At 37.8% G+C, this 24,492-nt stretch overlaps 1 long non-coding RNA gene and 1 pseudogene across 2 annotated transcripts; both read left to right on the top strand.

Moving 5' to 3' along the window:
• The first annotated feature begins 5,307 nt into the window (after positions 1-5,307).
• LOC308695668 lies at positions 5,308-16,278 on the top strand (annotated as a pseudogene). The gene is made up of 3 exons: positions 5,308-5,412; positions 5,561-5,653; positions 16,059-16,278. The product of its transcript is annotated as an uncharacterized misc_RNA (transcript).
• Positions 8,845-11,798, top strand: LOC308695374. Its single transcript, XR_014030700.1, has 8 exons — positions 8,845-9,320; positions 9,776-9,816; positions 9,947-9,978; positions 10,079-10,126; positions 10,373-10,717; positions 10,826-10,917; positions 11,006-11,121; positions 11,226-11,798. It is a non-coding gene; the product is annotated as an uncharacterized lncRNA (long non-coding RNA).
• Positions 16,279-24,492: the final 8,214 nt, after the last annotated feature.

Raw genomic sequence — 24,492 nt, 5'->3', positions numbered from 1 at the left:
AAACATAAATATATGTGTTGATTAGTTTAAAACAATATTTACGTTGTAGCAACCCAATGAAATTGGCTTGATAACGTAATTTTTCCACACCATTTGAGTTCAGGATTTCAAAGCTCCTCCCCCACTTAACGAGCAAGGAGCAAGTTCAGACATGTTTTAGGCTGACCAGTATGACACAAAGGACATTTCAAGGTGAGTAATCTGAGTCTTATTTCATTTAAAAATAAATTCTCTCCATTTAAATAGAGGTTTAGCTACACCTGGTAATACAGTTAATGTTTGTTAGCAGTATAATTTGACCAGGATGGCAGTGGATTAGAATGTAAAAACGGTTTCATTGAAAAATATGCTCAGCCAGAGAGGGAATTTCATTTGTGCTGTAAATAGTAAAATAATTTAATGCACAGACACATTTAAAAAAAATCTGTCGTCATTCACACAGCCAATTGAAAAATTTAGATGTTATCGGTCAATTGAAATTTTTGATTTGGGAGTGTTACAAATTTTTTACAGTGTAGCATTCAACTTTTATTGTAGGCAGTTTGCTGTTTGACCAACATTAACAGACTTTTGATCTCTGTAAAAAAGATAGTAGTGGCAGGTTTTTTTTTTAATGCTTTTTTTATAGTGTGTTTTTGTGTTAGAATAGAGATATTCTGGATTTTGGTCACTGTTGTTATGCAATCTAAAATTTGTATTTTATTTTCCTGCACTTAAAGGCATACAGTAAATTATGGTTAAATTGTCATTCAGTGAATCTTTTGGCATAAATTACTAATATCTACTGGTTGCTGAGATTTGCATGAACAATTAATGCAAATGTACTATGACATTTCTAGGCTGATCAGTTATATTTTTAAGTTGGCCCATATCTAAAAATGGGTTCGGGGTGTAAAATGTGTAAATTTGAAACCAAAACACAAATAGCGTTGCTAAAACATTACAGGCTATACCATGGTCATGGTGGGCAACCACTGCCATGCCTTTATCAAGACTGTTTTTGTTCTTTCAGAACATGGGGTAGCCTTAGATCACATTTATCAAGACATCACTCTAAGGGAACTCAGGAAAGATTCAGATCTGCAGAAAGTATCTCGTTTACTTGTCCTTGTTGCAATGCCAAGACAATCTCCACAGAAAGAGAATTATTTTAACACCTGGGTCAGCATTTGAAAAAACATGAGACTGTCATCTGTGTATTTCAGAACTGCAATTTCAGCACTAATATTTATGGTACATTTGCTTCCCACAGAAGCCGAAAACATACTCCTCACTCATTGACGGACTTCAAGGAAGACATTATAAAAAGGTTTGTAAGTTCAGCCAACACAGATCAACACAGTGATGTGGAAATTCAAGGTAGTGAGCTGCCTGATGATGGTCAAGATGATGATAATGATGTGACAGTTCTGCCAAACCACATTGAAAAAATGTTGGCTTTGTTGTTTCTAAAACTTGAGAGCACCTTTAACGTATCTAACAGGTGTATTGATGAGGTTGTTGAAGAGTTAAATTTCATATCTCATTCAGCATCAGGACCCATCATCAAATGCATTTTACAGTCCTGCTTGAAGAAACATAATTGTGAGATTGATTAATCTGTTGTGTCAGACATGATGACAGAGCTGTGTGATGGACATCCTTTTACCTCTGCCCTGAGTAGCAGTGGTCCCCTTTCTTCTGCCTACAAGAGAAGATCTTATTATATAGAGCAGTTTGATGTGGTGGAACCAGTGGAGTATGTACTGGATAGGAAAGAAAATAGAAGCTTCCAGTATGTCCCCATTCTGAAGTCATTGCTTCAGGTTTTGAGTCAGAAAGAGATCCGGGATGTAATCTTAAAAAACAGAGAAGCTCAAAGTAACAGTCAAACTCAGTACAGGGCATTTTCTGATGGCATTTACTACAAAACAAATTAGTTTTTTTCTGCAGAAGATCCTACGATTGCTATTATTCTCTATGTTGATGACTTTGAGATATGCAATCCTCTGGGAACATCAAGAAAGAAACACAAAGTGACAGCTGTGTACTGGGTGTTTGCTGATGTTCCTGCACTGCTCAGATCTTCACTGACCTCCATCTTCTTAGCAATTCTCTGCAAGGCTGATGATGTTAAGAGATTTGGTTATAGTTCTGTACTTGAGCCACTGCTCAAGGATCTTGTGAGCTTGGAGGAGGAGGGCCTGTATGTTCCAGCATTAGGCAAAATAGTCAAAGGAACAGTGTTTTGTGTCGTGGCAGATAATCTTGGGGCACATTCCTTGGGGGGATTTGTTGAAAATTTCTCCGGTTCTTACATTTGCAGATTTTGTCTGGGTGATAAGTCAAAGTTTCAGGTAGAAGAAGTCAGAACAGGGGCATTTCCTCTCAGAACTAAAGAACAGCATGAAATGCATATCCAGGCTGTGCAGGAGAATACAGACTTGACTCATGTCTATGTAGTCAAGAGGCACTGTCCACTTACGAAGAATCTAAAGCATTTCAACGTTTTATCAGGATACCCTCCTGATGTGATGCATGATTTGTTTGAGGGTATAGTCCCCCGAGAACTGTCTCTCTGTCTTCAAGTATTTATCAAAAATAAATACTTTACTCTTGATGAGCTCAACAAAGCCATTCAAATGTTTCCGTACAAATGGTCAGACAAGACTGATGCTCCACAGCAAGTCCCTCTGAATTTTGCAACAAAGAAAAGTGTTGGAGGGAATGCACATGAGAATTGGTCTTTGTTGAGATTCCTGCCCCTCCTCATTGGATCAAAAATCCCTGAGGGTGATCCAACATGGGAAGTACTTCTAGTGCTGAAAGGCATAGTTGAGCTAGTTGTAAGCCACGTTCACACAGAGGAGACGATTTGCCACCTGGACAGTAAAATCTCTGAACACAAACACAGATTGCTCCAGGTTTTCCCAGAGGAAAAACTAATACCCAAACACCATTTCCTGGAACATTATCCAGAGTTGATCAGAGCCTATGGTCCACTAGTGTTACTGTGGACTATGCGGTTTGAAGCCAAACACAGCTTTTTTAAGCGTGTTGTCAGGCACACACAAACCTTTTGAAATATTCTGCTTTCACTCTCCGTGAAGCATCAGCTGATGATTGCATATAACCATCATGATTCTAGTGTTGTAAAACCCATCTTACATTCCACAAATCTGGCTACTGTAGATGTTACTGTGCTAAGAGAAAACATCCAGAAAGCACTGCAAGCTAAATTCCCTGATGAAAGACGTATTCAGATAGCCAATACAGTGTGTTACAGTGGCACAAAGTATGTAATTGGAATGGTTTTGGCTAATGGCTCGACAGGTGGTCTGACCGATTTTGGAGAGTTGATCCAAATAGTTGTTGTTAAGGGCACTCTTGTATTCATTCTGAAATCCTTGATTGCATGGTCAGTTGAGCATCTCAGGAGCTATGTTCTTGAGAAAACAGACACTGTGAAAGTGCTAGAGCCTGCAGAGCTGTCTGATATGTTCCCTTTATCAACTTATGTGTTTAGTGGAAAGAGCATTGTAACCCTGAAACGCTACATTTATGTTACTTAGATTGCCAACAAAACCTTGACTTGTCAAATTCAGAAGTCATAGTTGGAACAAAAAGCAACTTTATCAATTTTTCACAAGGATTAAGCCTGTTAGCATACACTTACTTTTCAATAAGATTAACATGCAAGACACAAATACAGTCCAGCAGCGAAGTCTGTTATATGGATGGTCCCCCAGTTATTGCTTGTGCAGACTATGTATTTTCATTTAAAAGAACAAACTAACGAAAAAAATAGTTTGGTGTAATGACCTTGCATTGAGCAGAGCCTCTACAACTCTGGGGGAACATTGCATTGTATTCTTACTTGCATTTGTTGTTATTTTGTGTATTACAGATAATGTCCCAACCAGCTCATCTCCGAGTGATTCTTTCAGACCATGATGTCCAAAAACTGACATTACCTTTTGGAGTCCCCGGAACAGTTGAAGAACTTGAATCAGTTGTTCGAGATACTTTTAGGATTTCTGTGAATTTCTGTTTGCATTACAAGGATGTTGATTTTGGCAATGATTTTTTCACCCTGCTTTCAACTTCCGATATCAAAGACAAAGACACAATCAAGGTTGTGTATGTCCTGGAACCCCCGACTGTAACTTTGACTTTAACAGATATAGACAGCTCCTTCACAAGCAATGATTGTCCCTCTCAGCCTTTCAATGATGCGTCCTCATCTGTGACCTCCAATGACACATAGCCTGTTTCTTCAGAATCGACTTCAGAAAACCTAACCTATCGGTCAAAGGGTTGGCCCTCAGAATTTCCAATTCCCTGTTTCTCTTCCAGTACAGAGATACTGCTTCAGTCAGGCAATGAAAAATGCAGGTGTTCTGGGACTCGTCTTGATACAAAAGATCTTGTTTCAATGCTTCCAGACATTCTTGGAAAATTAGCTGAAGTCATTTTTGAATACACTGCATACCCATCAAGTGCTCACTTAAGTCAGGTAGCGGAGGCCTTGATCCAAAAACATCCCTGCCTCACAGAACCAGGGTCATTCAATGGTTACTACGGCTGGATTCAACGACTGAAATACAAGATGAACAATTTTAGATCGAAACTTAGAGGAATTGGCTGTCCAGAAACTGTGGTGAACTCACTCAAGTGAAAACCAGCAGATGACCAGACTCCTGCTAAAAAGCCTAAAAAGGCTTAAGTGAATTACTTGCCTCCTCATCCTCAGTGCGAGTTTGGAGCAAGAGAGAGTGAACCTTTTGCATGAAGTGACAAAAAAGAACAATTTCCAAGTTGTTGCTGAGAAAATGGGCAAGACATTTTCTCTTCGCAGATAAGAAATAATTTACAACACCCCTGAAATCAGGGATGTCATGGAGCGCTGGCCTGCGTTATCAGATGCTGCACAGGTAAGTTTTGTTCTCTCTTTGGAAGCGAAACGAGTTTTGACTAGAGTTTTGGTTCTTTTCCCCATCTTCAGACAGCTATTGTTACAGTTTTAGAACTTTACCAGAAAATCACCTTGAAGTTATTTAAACAGGCTGCAGAAAATTCATCACCATTGACATTAAGTTCACTATTTAATTTTTAATTTGTAAATAAACACAGACATTGTAAACATAGTATTAATTGTTGTTGCATTGAAAAAGTACTGAGAACAGGGCTGAAAACAGTATTATTTAATGTATAAGAACATATTACATGTAATTTGATGTTACATATGAAAAGTTCTACCATTCCTGTTTTATACAGATAAATGAAGAATTCAAGAGAATAACCACTGTAAGTCTTGAAGCCACCTTTATGGCCAAACTTGACAAGTGTACCCCAAAACTGATGGACCTGGCCTTATCAAAGGGAGGAGCTAAAGGAGAAAGAATCAGAAAGATCAGGGACATGCTTCTCGAGGTATTGTAAATTATTTAGACCATCACACTAGAATAATTTAGATTTGTGTTTAAAATGTCAAGTTGTCGTCATTCACCTGTTCAGATTAAAGTATATTTATTTACTGTTGACACTTTCTCTTTATTCTTTTTTCATTTTTATTAAATAGCACAATACAATTGAAGTATGGAGAGAAGTAGCTATCCGCTGCCTTGTTGTCCATCTTGGAGAAAAAGAAGAGGACCTTTTCAAGGAGTTTGCTGTGAGTATTACAACATCTTGAAAATAAAATGAAATCTTCACTTGGCACATTGTAAACACACAGGGCAACAACGTGCTCCTGCACTGCTCTCTTTCAGTTCAAATTTTAGGTATATTGTATTACACTGGCCACACACTGGGTCTACCCAGGTGTCTACCCAGGTCAGTGATATTGTCACCGGGGCGGACCTCGGATGACCCGCCAGCCCCGGACTTAAAACACCACCACCGCGAGGAGCCGACACCACAGGCCTGCAACAGATGGACGACACAGACACAAGATAAGTTCTGAATAATAATAATAATAATAATAATAATAAATAATAATATTTATTTATCACAAGATATAAAAAGGGCACAAATCTTAATTGAATTCGATGTCTTCTAGGCCTTTGTCGTCATGGGGAACTCTCGTCGGTGCACAGTAGTGGGACAATGACTCAAGAGCTTACTTCGTCAGCAATGCTGTCTTCCTCAGGACTCGTCAGTAAGTAGGAAGGTAAGGATTCTTCTCAGTACAAAGTACTTTCGTCGGTGCACAATAGTGAGAGTGGTTTAAAAGCTGACTTTACCAGCGATGCTGCATTCTTCGGGGATCAACGGTAAGTAGGAAGATAAGGATTCTTCTCATTACAGGATACTTTCGTCGGCGCACAGTGATGGGACAATGATTCAGAAACTCTTTTCACCAGTGATGCTGCATACTTCAAGTCTTGTGCAGTAAGTAGGAAGGTAAGGATTCTTCTCAGTACAGAATACTTTCGTCGGCGCACAGTGATGGGACAATGATTCAGAAACTCTTTTCACCAGTAGGCTGCGGAGCTCAGGCAGAGAAGAGGTTAATGGCACTCCACCAGTGTATCTGTACATTCCCAGGACTCAGGCAGAGAAGAGGTTAATGGCACTCCACCAGTGTATCTGTACATTCCCAGGGCTCAGGCAGAGAAGAGGTTAATAGTACTTCACCAGTGTATCTGTACACTCACCGGGCTCCGGCAGAGAAAAGGTTGATGGCACTTCACCAGTGTATCTGTACACTCACAGGGCTCAACAGAGAAGAGGTTAATATTACTTCACCAGTGTATCTGTACACTCACCGGGCTCAGGCAGAGAAAAGGTTGATGGCACTTCACCAGTATGTCTATACACTCACAGTGCTCAACAGAGAAGAGGTTAATAGTACTTCACCAGTGTATCTGTACACTCACCGGGCTCAGGCAGAGAAAAGGTTAATGGCACTTCACCAGTGTATCTGTACACTCACCGGGCTCAACAGAGAAGAGGTTAATAGTACTTCACCAGTATATCTGTACACTCACCGGGCTCAGCAGAGAAGAGGTTGATGGCACTTCACCAGTATATCTGTACACTCACCGGGCTCAGGCAGAGAAAAGGTTGATGGCACTTCACCAGTATATCTGTACACTCACCGGGCTCAGGCAGAGAAAAGGTTGATGGCACTTCACCAGTATGTCTGTACACTCACAGGGCTCGGCAGAGAAAAGGTTGATGGCAATTCACCAGTATGTCTATACACTCACTGGGCTCAACAGAGAAAAGGTTAATTGTACCTCACCAGTGTATCTGTACACTCACCGGGCTCCGGCAGAGAAAAGGTTAATGGCACTTCACCAGTATGTCTGTACACTCACCGGGCTCAGGCAGAGAAAAGGTTAATGGCACTTCACCAGTGTATCTGTACACTCACCGGGCTCCGGCAGAGAAAAGGTTGATGGCACTTCACCAGTATGTCTATACACTCACAGGGCTCAACAGAGAAGAGGTTAATAGTACTTCACCAGTGTATCTGTACACTCACCGGGCTCAGGCAGAGAAAAGGTTGATGGCACTTCACCAGTATGTCTATACACTCACAGGGCTCAACAGAGAAGAGGTTAATAGTACTTCACCAGTGTATCTGTACACTCACCGGGCTCAGGCAGAGAAAAGGTTAATGGCACTCACTGCATGAAAAGACTCAAATCCGGCAAAATACGGGCATGGTAAACTCCTGTGTAATTTGATGTTTGCCGGATGTATGCGGGAAAAAGCGGATCAGAGTAACATGGAACAGTATATTTCCAGATAAACCCGGAAACCTCACATATGCGGACATATACAGGAATCCGTGAAATTTCACGGACATATACAGCTGAAACACTGCTGGGTGTGAGAGGACTGACAACTGTTAGGTGTGAAGACCTTTCATATGTTAATGACTGACACTAAAGGTGCTGGCTGTTCTCAGAGGGAGGGGTGGCCAGGGAGGACTTCAGGGTTGAGAATTATCTCTGGATTACTATAGGCTACAGCAAACAAGCTTTTTGTACAGAAAAATAAATAAATTCTTAAGGACCTGAAACACAAAACCGACGTCAAAGAACTAGCAATGACTAAAGCCGACTCTAGGGTTGACTCACGTCGCCTGTGTCAGGGCCTTAAAACCACTGCATGAAAAAAAGTCTCTTATTCAAATATTTTTTATAAAAACAGGACAAAATAAACACCCAGTCTGAACATATACGTTCACAAAAACATCTGAATATTTAATGAAATAAACAAAGGAATTTAATTAATGCTGGGAAAAAATTAATCGCATCCAAAATAAAAGTTTGTGTTTGCATAATATATGTGTGTGTACTGTGTATAATTATTCTGTATGTATAAATACACACATATGCATGTATTTATTTAAGAAATATTTGCATGTATATACTGTATATACATTTATACATAATTGATATTATATATAAATATAAATAATTTAATAAAATAAAAAAAATAAAAAATCTTAAATATATACATGCATATGTGTGTATTTATATATACAAAATAATTATACACAGTACACGCACATATATTATGCAAACACAAACTTTTATTTTGGATGCGATTAATCGCGATTAATTTTTTTTCCAGCAATAAATTTAATGGAACAAATAAAGAAAAATGAACCAAACATTTCAGAATATCTCAAATTATATTGTGAAATTTTACAAATTGCAGACAACAACAATTGTCACATTTTTTACAATTGGCTTTTAGCTTGCTTAGTTGGGGACATTTAATTTAATATTCAACAATATTATTGATCTGCCTGCGTTGACACTATTATATGAGATCTGAACTGAGCTGGACGATGATATCACGGTTTTCTCCAAAGTGGCTATATATATACACATTTAAATGTATTTATTTATTTATACAACAAAATGAATCACCACTGAACTGACTTAAGCTGGACTGTGAAGCTATTTTCTTCTGGAAACAAACTGTCTTGCATTACTTTCCTGTTATCTCTGTAAAGCTACTTTGAAACAATCTGTATTGTAAAAAGCGCTGTATAAATAAAGGTGACTTGATATTTATTAAAAAGGTAGAAGGAACCTGAGCTTTTCTACTCCACTGAATTGAAGACCGAGGTCACTACAGTTAAAATCTCTTGCTGAGTTAATCCACCTTTAAACTATTAATGTCTATGAACAAATATGTATTTTTATGTTTGTGTGCCTCAGCATTTCTGAGTGAACACCGCTGGTTTACTCACTATTTTAAAGTGTACTGTCGATCACGTGATATGACGTCATGACGTGCAGCTGACGTTACCTGAAAAATCTGTCCAAGATGGCTACCCTCTTGAGCGACGTGTATCAAGAATGAAACAACTTGTAAGTAAACCAAAACACTTCAAAACTACTTTGCTTGTTGTAATATTGTAAGAATATTATATTACACGTGATATTTGACTGTTAGACGAGGCTATTTTTAAGTTGCAAGCGCGGTGCCGCAGGCGCGATTGCCGTCAGTCCGCCTGCTAGTTACAGATAATATCCTGTGTACTGTTAATGTCGTGGCAGGGCAATAATGTTAACGTTAGTCAATAACTCTTTTCAGCAAGCGATAGTCCTTCTGTTTTTGAGTGTGTTGCTGCTGTTTGTGTTAAGCGCCCTGCTCTGGCAAGTTCAATGCGATGTTATCTACATGCACCCAAATGAGCTAGTGGCTAACGTTTAGCAGTTACATTAACTTTTACTCAAACAAAGTTAAGGTTATGGACATAATAGTTACCGAATGAACTATGCAAGTTTTTATTAAACCCTTTACAAACGTCTTTTCATTATAGGTTTAAGTGGAAGGAGTGCAGTGAGCATCCCCAAAATCAAGGTGACTCAAATGTTAATTTAGGCTGTAACTATTTTTCACCATTTCTTTTATTTGGAGCCTAATTCATTAGCATCAATCAAACGTCTCTTAAAAATTAAATATCTTGCTGTCTGTTTTTGTGTGCGTGCAGACCTACATTGTCACCAGAGAGCAACTTTATCGGTAAGTTACATTCACTTGAAATTTTGTATCATTAATTTGTCATTAAAGAGGTTGATTGCATAATTTGACTGGTTTCATATTGATTGTTTTATCTGTGCAGGTGAAGGACTTCTTGGGGAAATGGCCGGCTCTTCGGATTGAATCACAGGTAAAACAGACTCACTTCTCTTTTCTGCCACTCTTCACACATATTTCACTGCCAAATTTTTTATATGTATCACATTCAAGTGGAACAGCAAATGCCACTTTTCACTGTGTGTAAGAACTATCACTTTGCATGTGACCATGTTGCTCAACAATGTATTTTCACGGAACATGTTGCATCACAAATGTGTTTTCTGTTGCAAATCGAGTATTAGTCTTTTTATATAATTATTTTTGTTTGTTTTTGTAGCTTTGTGCTGAGTTCCAACGCATCACAAACGTCAACATACGGAACCAGTTCTATGCTGTGCTTGACCAACACACACCTGCACTGGTGGCCTTGTATAGGCAGAAGGCGGCACGAACCGGTAAGATATCAGAGGCACTGAGTGACATCTTAAAGACTTATGAACTGATATGTTTTGTCTCTTATGTTTACTGTGATGGCCAACTTATTCAAACTGAAAATTCAGTTTTGTGGTTCTTGCAGATTGTGAATCCATTTAAACGCTTTTTAATTTCAAACTTTACAGGAATCCGTAAAGCGCCTCCATAATTCAGAGAACAACCCACACAAATACGATCCACAAACCGGGTAAGACTGCGTATTGTATACTGTAAATGTTAGTTTAATCTACTACTATATGGATTTGAAATACTAAAACTGAATTTCATTAATGATGCCTGCAACTTTTTCCCCCAGAATAAATTCATCACATAACCTGGCTGTGACCACTTACCTCTTCGAAGAATTAAGGACAACTTTTACAGACGTTGACCCTGAATGTGCAAAAGGTAATCTTAAAGATGTTGTAATCATTTTAATGTCCTCTGTTTTACTTAGTTTTATTGGCATTACATTTATTTATGATTTATTTAACAGGTTGCAAGACGTATTTTGAGACTTTGCAGAGGAAGTATTCTTTGGCTCAGCCTGAAAAGGCCCAGAAAAGAAACACTATGAAGAACATTGCAAAGAACCGTTAAAGAAAGAGACAGGTAAGTTAAGAAACTGGTTAAGCAGTTTTTTTAGTTTTTGTTCTTCAGAATGTAACTATCCTCCTCTCTGTGTTTTAGTGGTTAAATTACTGTCATGTTTGCAGATGCTGGAGACCATGTCCAGTGTTGTACAAACCAACACAGAAAGGGAACTGTGGAAGACTGCAACAATAGAACTGATGTCTGATGAAGATGCTATTGTTGATGGAAGGCCAGTGTGGATGAGGTCTCCACCAAACAGAACCACAGAGTTATCTGCTCTCTGCCAGGCACTACAAACCAGACTAGAGGCTGACCCACGCTACGTCACACCACCAGTGCATCATGGCAGTTTGAAAAAATGAATATTTACATATATACACTTTAATTTCTATATTTATTTATTGATCTCGTTTTATATTGTATACTTTGTATATTTGTTTCTTTTTGATGTGCATGTTGCTGATCTCCACGTTTTGTATTTTATTCCTTTACACCTTTGTTAACATTTCTTTTTCCCCATTCATTTTAATGTATGTTTATAATGTTCTTTGGAATGTTCATGTTATATTTGTTTTTGTTCCTTTACATTTTCATCCCCTCAAATATTTTTGTTCCCCCATTCCTTTTTAATGCTTGTTTATAATGCTCTTTGGAATGTTTTATTTACCTTAATAAAAATGTCAGACTTTCTCATTGTTCTTTGTGTGTGTTTTTAAAATTATATTTGAATGTATTAAAATTGGGGTAAGGGGGGTTTAGTGTATACTGAGCAATATCTGCATAGCTGGCCTATAACCAATCAAATCACTGTGCAATAAGGCCTAGGGTGGGTTATGTTCTAAAAGTAACCAATCAAATCACTTTCCTGGGTTTTCAATGTGTCCTGTCCTCCAATAGTGGTCTGGGTAATGGGAGTGGTTTTAAAAGAAAAGGACCAATGGGGGGGAAGGCCAAAAGGTGCACAAAGGTGTGAAAATGTTCTCTTGAAAAAACCTTTGAGGGATTACTTGCCATGGCAACAAATGGCTGTAGCACGGAAGTATACGTCCACAACATACATCCGATTTGGTATCATTTCGGATGTATACGGACATATACAGACCCATGGAATTTGAGCTATCCGGCCAGTATACTCCTGGATTCTTCCGAATTTCAGCAGTGTATACAGGAGTATACTGGTCCGGATACACCTCTTTTCATGCAGTGACTTCACCAGTGTATCTGTACACTCACCGGGCTCAGCAGAGAAAAGGTTGATGGCACTTCACCAGTATGTCTGTACACTCACAGGGCTCGGCAGAGAAGAGGTTAATAGTACTTCACCAGTGTATCTGTACACTCACCGGGCTCAGCAGAGAAAAGGTTGATGGCACTTCACCAGTATATCTGTACACTCACCGGGCTCAGCAGAGAAGAGGTTGATGGCACTTCACCAGTGTATCTGTACACTCACAGGGCTCAGCAGAGAAAAGGTTGATGGCACTTCACCAGTATATCTGTACACTCACAGGGCTCAACAGAGAAGAGGTTGATGGCACTTCACCAGTATGTCTGTACACTCACAGGGCTCAACAGAGAAGAGGTTGATGGCACTTCACCAGTATGTCTGTACACTCACTGGGCTCCGGCAGAGAAAAGGTTAATGGCACTTCACCAGTGTATCTGTACACTCACCGGGCTCCGGCAGAGAAAAGGTTGATGGCACTTCACCAGTATGTCTGTACACTCACAGGGCTCGGCAGAGAAGAGGTTAATAGTACTTCACCAGTGTATCTGTACACTCACCGGGCTCAGGCAGAGAAAAGGTTGATGGCACTTCACCAGTATATCTGTACACTCACAGGGCTCGGCAGAGAAGAGGTTAATAGTACTTCACCAGTGTATCTGTACACTCACCGGGCTCAGGCAGAGAAAAGGTTGATGGCACTTCACCAGTATGTCTGTACACTCACAGGGCTCAACAGAGAAGAGGTTAATAGTACTTCACCAGTGTATCTGTACACTCACAGGGCTCGGCAGAGAAGAGGTTAATAGTAGAGAGCAGATATCCTCACTTTTCACAAAGACGTATGCAGAAGTTGAAGCTACTTCTCAGCAAAAGCACACCGCACATGTGTTCACTTCAAATCCACAGCAATGCATTAATGTGTATCAATAAGGCAAAAGCACTGCAATTCACTCACACAATAAGGCTGATCAGAGACCTCAATCCATTCATTACACTCCCGTGAAGGATACTCGATCTTTGGTTCCTCTTCAACACACTCTGAAACACATAGCTTTCCCAACCGTCAGATCTATGTTCTCTGCATCCTCTTCAAGCTTTTCAATTGTTTGTAAGATGAAATCAGTTCACTTATCTTTCCCTTTCTCTCCTCAGCGCAGATCCAATCGATCAATCAGTCCAGCAGACTTCAATGGGCAGGTTTTCCCCAACGAGGCTTCACCACAGCCGATTTTAACACTCAATATAGACCACTTCAGCAGGAGACCTTCTCACCCCGATCGCTCTCACAAACAAGATTGTGCCCAGAAACTTCGCTTGCCGAGAACGAACGGCCGACGAACAACAACCACGACCATGCTTCTCTCAATGGCTCTTTTATCTTTGATTTCTCAGGCGGAAAGCCTATGTGGAGGCTGTGTCTCTCTCTCTCTCTCGCACCTGCAGTGCATCAGCGCTAATCAGGCCGGGCAAAATTCCCACCACACCGGTGCTGCGTTCCAGTCCAAAATTGTCATGCCCTTCACTCGCTAACTTCCCTTCGTCTCGTTCACTCGGATGTACGTCATTGCGAGTGCCCACTACTGGCGGAAACTGCAATGGGCTGAACTGGAACGTCCTAAGCCCTTGATCACTTGGAATCAGCTGTGGAGTTGATTTATTATTTAAATTTTTTTCCCTTTAATAATTTGTTTAATGCAGCATCCAAATGTTTATGTGTGTTTGGGTTGTTTTAAATAAAAAAAAATATATAATTAATATATCATAGAGTTGTCTGTGTGGTGGTGATTAGACGAGATATGTGGTGACGTCACAATCGTACTGCATTGTGGGACATATAGGTGCCTGAAGTGTACATTTGAAGCAGACTCGCTCCCTCGGTCAAAATCGAGGGAACGAGGGTCTGTCCATATAAACTTCCCTCGTCCACTTCACGAAGTGGAACGCACTTCAAAATGGCGGCAGGGATTCCCCCAGGGGAAGTGCTTAGGGAAGTTCGCAAGTGCGTGTCTAAAAGTGGACTGGAACGCAGCACCGGAACCGGAGTAGGATGTGTTGCCCACAAATCGTTCCCTCTGGAAACTCATGGCTCATAAGGGGGTTCCGCTCGATAGCGCTTTTGTCACCCGTGACAATATCATAAGACTGGGCTATTTAGTTTAATAAAGAGATGTATGGAAAAAGACTTTTCACTTTTTTTCACTTAACCATTTGAATTATTTCATGAAACTTTTTATTTTTATGATAAAATATTTTTGATCGTTACTTATTGATGCAACCTATTTGGTCATTTGAGTAACTAGGTGCATGGTCATTAAAAAAAAAAAAAAAAAAAGTTAAAATAGAGTTAAAGCTCCATTATGTAACAATTTTGTAATAAAATTTCCGAAAATAACTTGCACAGTGTGATATATTTCCTCCAGTTGTGTACTTACAATATCTCAAAAGTCTCCAAAGATTTTTTATTTCAGAGAAATTCCGATTTTAAATAACTGTCCGTCCCGGAAAAGAAATGTCGCCTCTTAGTGACGCAATGTCCGCTCTATCCTTTTTTTCTGGTGTGGACCATGTGATCAGAGCCCGTCTACATTCTCTGATGTGATGTTCCACCACACCGGAATATCACATGGTCAAATGCGGAAGTGGTGGTTATAGCGTTATAGCCATAGACTGTATGGTTATAGCTGTTATGGATCACGATTACTCTTTGGCGAGTATTGAAGTGCCAACAAAACGAAAGCGTCCCTATTCGGATACACGCGGAGTCACGGACTGTGTGACAAACGGAGGAATAAAACCCGGATAAATATCGGCCAGACGTTTTCGAGATGGAGAGAGCTGCGCGACAATCTTGGACTTGACAGAGATCTGCTCTCGCGAGTGTATTGATAGACTGGTAAGCAAATCAATTATTTTTTATTGTACCAGTAACATAATAGTTACAGTAAAAATGATTTTAACCCTCTGAGGTCGGCAAACGCGCGGGTGCGTTTTGCTGGATTTTCTCCACATTGTAGCACTATAAACTTAAATTACTCCGTCATTTATGGTCATACAGAAAAAAAGAAATATAAAAAAAGAATCTGTGATATTTCTACTTTTGTTTGTGTCCTCTTACAATCAAATCAAAACATTGTGCTTTTGTAAAATAAAGAAAATAAACAGGGTGTGCGTTCTGCCTCTCCGTCGCGGTGAACTTTTTTTCTTGAGCACATCTATAAACTGAAACAAAACTCAGCGAATACTTGTCACACATTTATGAGCCATATACCTTTATAAACATTTAAGTGTGTAATTTTAATAGATATGAATTACACCACATGCCTGTAATAATATAGCATAACATTTCACATTCCTTGCAGTTCATTAATTATGGTGACATAAAATAATACGATCAGACATACAGGTAATACAAAAACGAATAAATTACCTCATCCGTGATCATGATTCATTAATTCCATTTAGATACATCGCTAGATGGTGAAAACGCATTAAAAACGACATCTCCCATCGTCACCTCCTTCATAGCGTCATCAAGCTTCGCCTTTGTTATTGTTGGAAACTGCGCCCTCTTGTGGTCAAAAATTTTTACATAGTGGACCTTTAAAGTTAAAATAGAACAAAGTTTCCAGTGATTAACTGAATTAAGTAAGATTAACTTAAAAATCAACAGCAATAATCCAATTCATTAGCTCTAACATGCTATCTATATTTTCTCTTGCTTTACAAGAACACACAAGAGTTTGAGGAAGACATTGAAAGGCAAGTGATGACAATTGCCATCATCAGTGATCAACCTTCAGGATTTGACCACAAGACGGCAACCATTGTGGTTGAGGGCATCAAAATCCTGAATGGATATCTCAAGGTGCTGTGCTCTGCTGATGGGCATAATATATGCTCTGAATCTGAGTTACCCCAAGGAACTTAAATATACCTGTGATGTTTAATATACCAGTCTTAGATGTTTTAAAAATGGGGTTTTACTGTGAAGAAATAGTTTTAAAATTTAAAGTTTTACAGACTGTTTGACACTGTGGAAAAAATATGTAAATGCCAATAACTTTCCTGTGTTGGAATTTGTTCATTGTGATGGCATAATTGAGTATGCATACAAATGTTTTAAAGGCAAATCTGTAGTGCCAGTTTGTTTATAATTTGTGGGGAGCACACATTTTTGTTTTGTAAATTGTGCTAAGTGCAAAATTTTGAAACTACATTTTTTGAAACTGCTATTCAAAATAAAATAAAAAGTTAACTAACAAAATTGTTGTTGAATTAATTAATTTCTTACAAGCAACTAAATTAATGAACAAAAACATGAAAAAAAAAAAAGCTAAACAATTAAAGCAACTTAATTTTTTATAGTTTGTGAACTTGAAAACTTGCATTTATAATTATGGTAATTAAGTACATAACACTTAATTTATTTTAAAATGTATGTAAAAAAATAGTTGGAACAACTTAATTTTTTCAAGTACTCAACTTAAAAAATAGAGTTTATGCTACTTAAAAATACCTCTGTCTAAAGAGTAAAAGGTCATTTGTCTAACTCAATATAGTTTGTTGGCTGAACATAATATTATTAGAAGTTGTCATAACGCAAATATATTGATGCAAACTGTTGCGTTGATTTTTTTTTGTTTGAACTACACAATATTTTTTAGAGTGTAATTCATGTTCAGATATTGTTAACATTAGACTTTTTCACAGTATGGTACACTTGAGGAACAATCAAACAGCATCTCAGCTTAATGTAAATAATAGGGCTGGGTAAAAATGATTGATTTTAATCGATTCTCATTTTTACAAACCGATATCGATTCTTAAATCCCAAGAATCAATTAGGCTAGTCATCCTGTTCTCAGTTGATGAATGAATGGAAAATTGTAGCGTGCATCCAATCCAATAAATCACAATAGTCTATGTGCTTTGTTACTATTGATATGAAACAAAGTCTCAGATTTCAAATTACGTCCATTTTCTCACGAAATTCAAAAACATAAATAGAGTTTTGTCGCTGTGGCGTGAGATCGCTCTGGCTCAGCTCTAGAGAAGCACATGATCTTCTCTTCTGCCGTAATAACACCAGTTACAGCGCGAAATAAACATGAATGAGCTTCTGAAAGTGTGTTAAATGATAGAGTACAACTTATCGAAATCTGTATCATGTCACATGGAATCGCTCAATCAGTGTTTCAACCGTGGAAAGACGTCAGTAAAACAGCTTGTAAACAATGTCATGTAACGTCACATTTACCTCAGAAAAAACATATCCAGTGACCATAAACTCATTAGTCAGCTGGAAAAATTAACTCTAGAGAGGAGCATTTTGTTAAATATATGCACCATATTACATATTCTTTATCATTTTTAATGTTCTTCAATATTTAATGCATGTTTGAATAAATCTGGCAGGTTTATATGACAGCCACCATTTAAATGTTTATATTTCATATAATATCATTATTATAAAAATAAATAAAAGTGTACAAATCAGTTCATTTTTACCTTCAATATTATAGTAGGCTAATGAAGCCTATAGGCGACAACTGACTCCCATAGTTTACAGCATTGGTTAAGAGATTTGTTTTCCTTGAGAAAATGTGCCATGTATTGAACCTGATATCCAAAATAATCAATATTGAATCGAATCGAATTGCAGGCTTGTGAATCAAAATCTAATCGAATTGTGAAATTTGTGTCAATACCCAGCCCTAGTAAATAATGATAGTAATGAACACTTTCATCCACATGTTGATAGTGAACACAAAAGTGATGTGATGCATATACACTGAACAAAATTAGAAACACAACACTTTTGTTTTTGCCCACATTTTTCATGAGCTGAACTCAAAGATCTAAGTCTTTTTCTATGTACACAAAAGGCCTATTTCTCTCAAATATTGTTCACAAATCTGTCTAAATCTGTGTTAGTGAGCACTTCTCCTTTGACGAGATAATCCATCCACCTCACAAGTGTGGCATATCAAGATGCTGATTAGACAGCATGATTATTGCACAGGTGTGCCTTAGACTGGCCACAATAAAAGGCCACTCTAAAATGTGCAGTTTATCACACAGCACAATGTCACAGATGTCACAATTTTTGAGGGAGCGTGCGATTGGCATACTGACTGCAGGAATGTCCACCAGAGCTGTTGCTCGTGAATTGAATGTTCATTTCTCTACCGTAAGTCGTCTCCAAAGGCCTCACATCCGCAGACCACATGTAACCACACCAGCCCAGGACCTCCACATCCAGCATCTTCACCTCCAAGATCGTCTGAGACCAGCCCCCGGACAGCTGCAGCAACAATCGGTTTGCAGAACCAAAGAAATGAACAAATAATGCACTGTTGTGCAGACAAGGCCGTAAAAGCCTTTCTCATAGTATGAGGTTAAGCACCGGTGTGCGGGAGTGGCGGGGTTAAATCCTTTCTCCTAGATCACCAGTTACCTTTCCTTTTTATACCCTGAGCAAAGCATTGTTAAACATGAGTGGAATACCAACACCGAAACCCAACCGACAGAAAAACCAAAAGATGAGGCAAATGTGACGAGATCCAGAGGGAGAGAAGAACATTAACATATTCTCCTCAATGCATGTTTAACCAATAGTACCTAGATTGTACATTAAGATACTTTAATATCTCTATCAAGTTCACAACCATTAATTTCAGTTTATAGGCTGTCAGATGAGACCAAACATGACATAGTTACATATTAGAACACACTAATAAATAAACAGTATGTAGTTGAAAGCATATGTCCTGTGAAGCAAATGGTACAGGCGTGTCACTGAGGTGCAAACGACTCTCTCTCCCGACAGAACCATCCTGTGCCTGGAGTGTCCCAACAGTCCTCAATCAGCATATTGATGAAATTCATTGCAATATAGGCATTAGCATAATGTGATGATGAAGGCCATTGTGCCACGTTTAATTCACAGTAAAGAGTTCTGCCCATATTTGCTCAGCCCTATAACTGAGTATTATAATTGATTTGGTTTCTTCCATTAGAAAGCACTTCCCTATTGAGTGGATGTAAGTGATTTTTTCCTCAATTTTCAAAAGCTTGATTCCTGAAAGCTTGTTACTAAGAGATTCAGTATGTTGCACATTTCCTCATTTCCCATCAGCATTAATTTATTATGAATGATGCCACAAAGCACCTCTAATATAACACGAATGTTAACTGTTTCCTACTGAAAGTATCTGCACAATATCTGTGACTATCTGTGAGTTGTATATGCTTTTGTTGGACTAAAATCCTGACTAGAATGAATTTAATTTAGAATTTTAGGACATGAATGATAATAGCCTATGCCCTACAGCTGAACCTGAATATAAAAGAACGCCTGTAGTGACGTCATCCACTTCTCTGTCTGAAAGGGACGTATCACAGGCATAACAGAAGCATGGCAATGAGACACTGTGTCTTGTTCTCCTTCTCAGAGAACCATTACATTAGGAACCTGAAGCGTTCTCAGCGTTCTCTTTCTCAGAGAACCATTACAATTTTTTTTTTTTTTTACCTTTATTTAACCAGGAAAATCTCTCTGAGATTAAAAATCTCTTTCACATGAGAGTCCTGGCCAAGAATGGACAGCAGTTACAGTCACAACTTACAGACTGAAACAACAAATATACAATTTAAACACTTAAAAACAATTGCAAATCAATGAGTCTTCTTCGAGTGACCGAATAATAGATTTAAAATGTTCCATAGGCACCAGAGTTTGTCATTTCAATTTCGTTTGGAGTAAATTCCATTCAAATGGAGCTGCGTACATAAAAGCCCTTTTCCCCAGTTCAGTTCTCACAAATGGAACAGAGAGAGTAAAACAATTATCAGACCGGAGGGAATATTTCCCAACACTTTTTTTTTTTTAATTAGACAACCTAGATACAAAGGCAACAACCCCAGAATAGTTTTATAAATGATTAGGTAATAATGAATAGGGCTGCAACAAACGATTATTTTGATAATCGATTAATCTAACGATTATTAGAACGATTAATCGACTAATCGTCGATTATTTCGCCGACTAATCAGTAAGTTTGGAACGATTATTCAGCCTTTTTTTAAATTAGTTAAAACACTGAGTTATACATATTCTAACTATAATATAAAAAAAGAAAATCAGCTGTTGAAATGGTTGGTTTAATGAACTTTGAGCCAACTAAACAGGTCATTCTCTTTAAGTTTTCAGATTTCTGTCCAACTCAAATCACACACAAATGCAAAAAGCATTGGTTAAATATTCGGTTCTCTTTCAATAGAAAAAAAAAAACAAAAAAAAAATGATCAGCTGCATTACAGACAAACGTAAACTGCAAAAAATTATTATAAGAACACAATTTAAAAAAAATTGACAGCTGAGCTGACAGAGACATTCTCATTCACCTTTTAATTTACAGTATAAAAAATAACTGACATGATATTCTTTATAACATCTCTTTTTGTAAGTCTTCATGAATATGGAACAAAATACAGGCAAGTGATAAGACTGTAATAACTAATAGTTACAATAATAAAAACAGCCCTGACTCCTAAGCTCGATCAAGCTTTATTCTATGCAAAAATAATCATCACATTACTGTAATTATATTATTATTGTTAATATTATTGCTATTATTAGTAGTATTGCATTCTCTAAAAAGAGATTTACTGCTAGTTATTTACGTTAGCTCCAGCTGGAGAACATTCACCTCTCACCGGCTCGTCTCGTGCCAGGTTTTTCCTCTGGAGACCAAAAACGCGCCGGCGCGTTTTGCTCGTTTTTTTTTTTAGCAATGAAAAATAAACACAAAATGCTCTGTTAATTTTGATCTTTAATTTTCGTGTTATACATCAATCGATCCTGTTCAGTTTCTATTTTTTTTCAGTATACTCACAATAAAAATAAAGTGTTTTGCTTTTTGACGAATAAAGAAACTTTAACATGATGCGATGTCTGCCTTCTCTCTGTATGTAAACTCCCATTTGAAACGCGTTCGAAAATGATCTATAACTCCGCGAAAATTCAGTCAAACAGGCAAACAGACCCACGGGCATAAAGCTTGAGATTGCATCTTTTAAATGAAGTCATTTATATAAAAAACAAATATTATCAGCTTCTGTAATCTGTATAAAAAGAGAGCGATTCCAGTCGAGCTCATTACGAGCTCATTGACTTTAATTCGTTCACGCCTACTCACGGAGCGCGCTATTCACAAGATAATGTGCTAAGCCATCTATGCAAAACAGGTAAACGCCCCCAAGCAAATGCATTAAACGCTTCAAGTTTCATCATTTCGTCACCTGCGCGTTGGGAAGATGACACGGTACACCGGTGCGGAAGCCCTTCAGTTCGTCCTGGATACTAGCGACGAAGAGTCCAGATTTTCATCAGAAGAGGAGCGCGACTACTCTGATGACGACCGTTTGTATTTTGAAGAGCGACTTGATCCAGCCGTGGATAGAATTTCGGATGAGTAAGTATTTATTCTTACTTGCATTAATTGACAAGCTATTCAAAACATGAGCTTGCATATTATACTGGGTGGACTTGCCATCCAGAGTATTGACATTTGATATCTACCTATATTCAACATGATTGCCCTGCCCTGACATGCTGATAGTACTTTGATCAACCTTTATTAAAGGAATACTCCACCGTCTTTTCATATTAAACTATGTTATTCCCTTAACTAAGACGAGTTGATACATACCTCTCTCGTCTCAGTGCGTGCACTCAATCGCTCTGGCGCGCGGCGAAACTTTGTTCACTCAGTTCATTCAATACGGGCCAAGCAGAGAAGCTACCAAACACCTCCACGGTTTCCCTATTTAAACACAGTTACTCGCGTAGTGTAACTCGACCTAGGACGGTGACACAAAACAAAACGTTGCGCTTTTCTAAGCGTGTAAAATGGATAACTATATTGTATGGCGGAATACCATAGCAAGTGCTTGTAAGCACTTCGTCTTGGCGGAGTAATATCTTCACTCGTGAAAAATCCTCTCACCAGCCCCCGCTCTCTCTGGTGAAGATATTACTCCGCCAAGACGAAGTGCTTACAAGCACTTGCTATGGTATTCCGCCATACAATATAGTTATCCATTTTACACGCTTAGAAAAGCGCAACGTTTTGTTTTGTGTCACCGTCCTAGGTCGAGTTACACTACGCGAGTAACTGTGTTTAAATAGGGAAACCGTGGAGGTGTTTGGTAGCTTCTCTGCTTGGCCCGTATTGAATGAACTGAGTGAACAAAGTTTCGCCGCGCGCCAGAGCGATTGAGTGCACGCACTGAGACGAGAGAGGTATGTATCAACTCGTCTTAGTTAAGGGAATAACATAGTTTAATATGCAAAGACGGTGGAGTATTCCTTTAACCTTTATTAAGTTGGCTTGAGAAAGCCAACTTACTGAAATCCTATTTAAACTTATTCTTCTTCTTCTTCTTCTTCTTATTTTTCTGACCGCAAATTTTTAGACACTAACTCCTCCTAGACCGTTCAAGCTACATACTCCAAACTCGGGTCAGACCTTCATACTGTTCTGACTTGAGTTGAGTATCTATCTATCTATCTATCTATCTATCTATCTATCTATCTATCTATCTATCTATCTATCTATCTATCTATCTATCTTCAAACCTTTTCTATCTATCTATCTATCTATCTATCTATCTATCTATCTTCAAATCTTTTCTATCTATCTATCTATCTATCTATCTATCTATCTATCTATCTATCTATCTATCTATCTATCTTCAAATCTTTTCTATCTATCTATCTATCTATCTATCTATCTATCTATCTTCAAACCTTATCTATCTATCTATGCTACAATCAGTAAATCATACTTGAACATGGTAAATCATGGTATACTATAATAAATCATAGTAAACTATGGTAAATCGTGGTAAATCATGGTAAACTATGGTAAATCATGGTAATCTATGATAAATCATGTTTGAATCAGTAAATCATACTTGAACATGGTAAATCATGGTATACTATAGTAAATCATGGTAAACTATGGTAAATCGTGGTAAATCATGGTAAACTATGGTAAATCATGGTAAACTATGATAAATCATGCTAGAATCAGTAAATCATACTTGAACATGGTAAATCATGGTATACTATAGTAAATCATGGTAAACTATGGTAAATAGTGGTAAATCATGGTAAACTAAGGTAAATCATGGTAAACTATGGTAAATCATGGTAATCTATGATAAATCATGCTAGAATCAGTAAATCATACTTGAACATGGTAAATCATGGTATACTATAGTAAATCATAGTAAACTATGGTAAATCGTGGTAAATCATGGTAAACTATGGTAAATCATGGTAATCTATGATAAATCATGTTTGAATCAGTAAATCATACTTGAACATGGTAAATCATGGTATACTATAGTAAATCATGGTAAACTATGGTAAATCGTGGTAAATCATGGTAAACTATGGTAAATCATGGTTAACCATGCTTGCAACATGGTAAAAAAATTGTAGCATCATGCTAGCAACATGATAATCATGCTAGCATGGTAAACTATGGTAAATCATGGTAAACTATGGTAAATCGTATGGTAAATCATGGTAAACTATGGTAAACCATGCTAGAATCATAGTAAATCATACTTGAACATGGTAAATCATGGTATACTATAGTAAATCATGGTAAACTATAGTAAATCGTGGTAAATCATGGTAAACTATGGTAAATCATGCTAGAATCAATAAATCATACTTGAACATGGTAAATCATGGTTTACTATAGTAAATCATGGTAAACTATGGTAAATCATGGTAAATCATGGTAAACTATAGTAAATCATGGTAAATCATGGTAAACTATGGTAAATCATGCTAGACTCAATAAATCATACTTGAACATGGTAAATCATGGTATACTATAGTAAATCATGGTAAACTATGGTAAATCGTGGTAAATCATGGTAAACTATGGTAAATCATGCTAGAATCAGTAAATTATACTTGAACATGGTAAATCGTGGTATACTATAGTAAATCATGGTAAACTATGGTAAATCGTGGTAAATCATGGTAAACTATGCTAAATCATGCTAGAATCAGTAAATCATACTTGAACATGGTAAATCGTGGTATACTATAGTAAATCATGGTAAACTATGGAAAA

Source organism: Scardinius erythrophthalmus (assembly GCF_964197995.2).
Source record: "Scardinius erythrophthalmus genome assembly, chromosome: 9".
Taxonomy (NCBI): domain Eukaryota; kingdom Metazoa; phylum Chordata; class Actinopteri; order Cypriniformes; family Leuciscidae; genus Scardinius; species Scardinius erythrophthalmus.
This window is presented reverse-complemented; position numbering and strand designations above follow the sequence as displayed.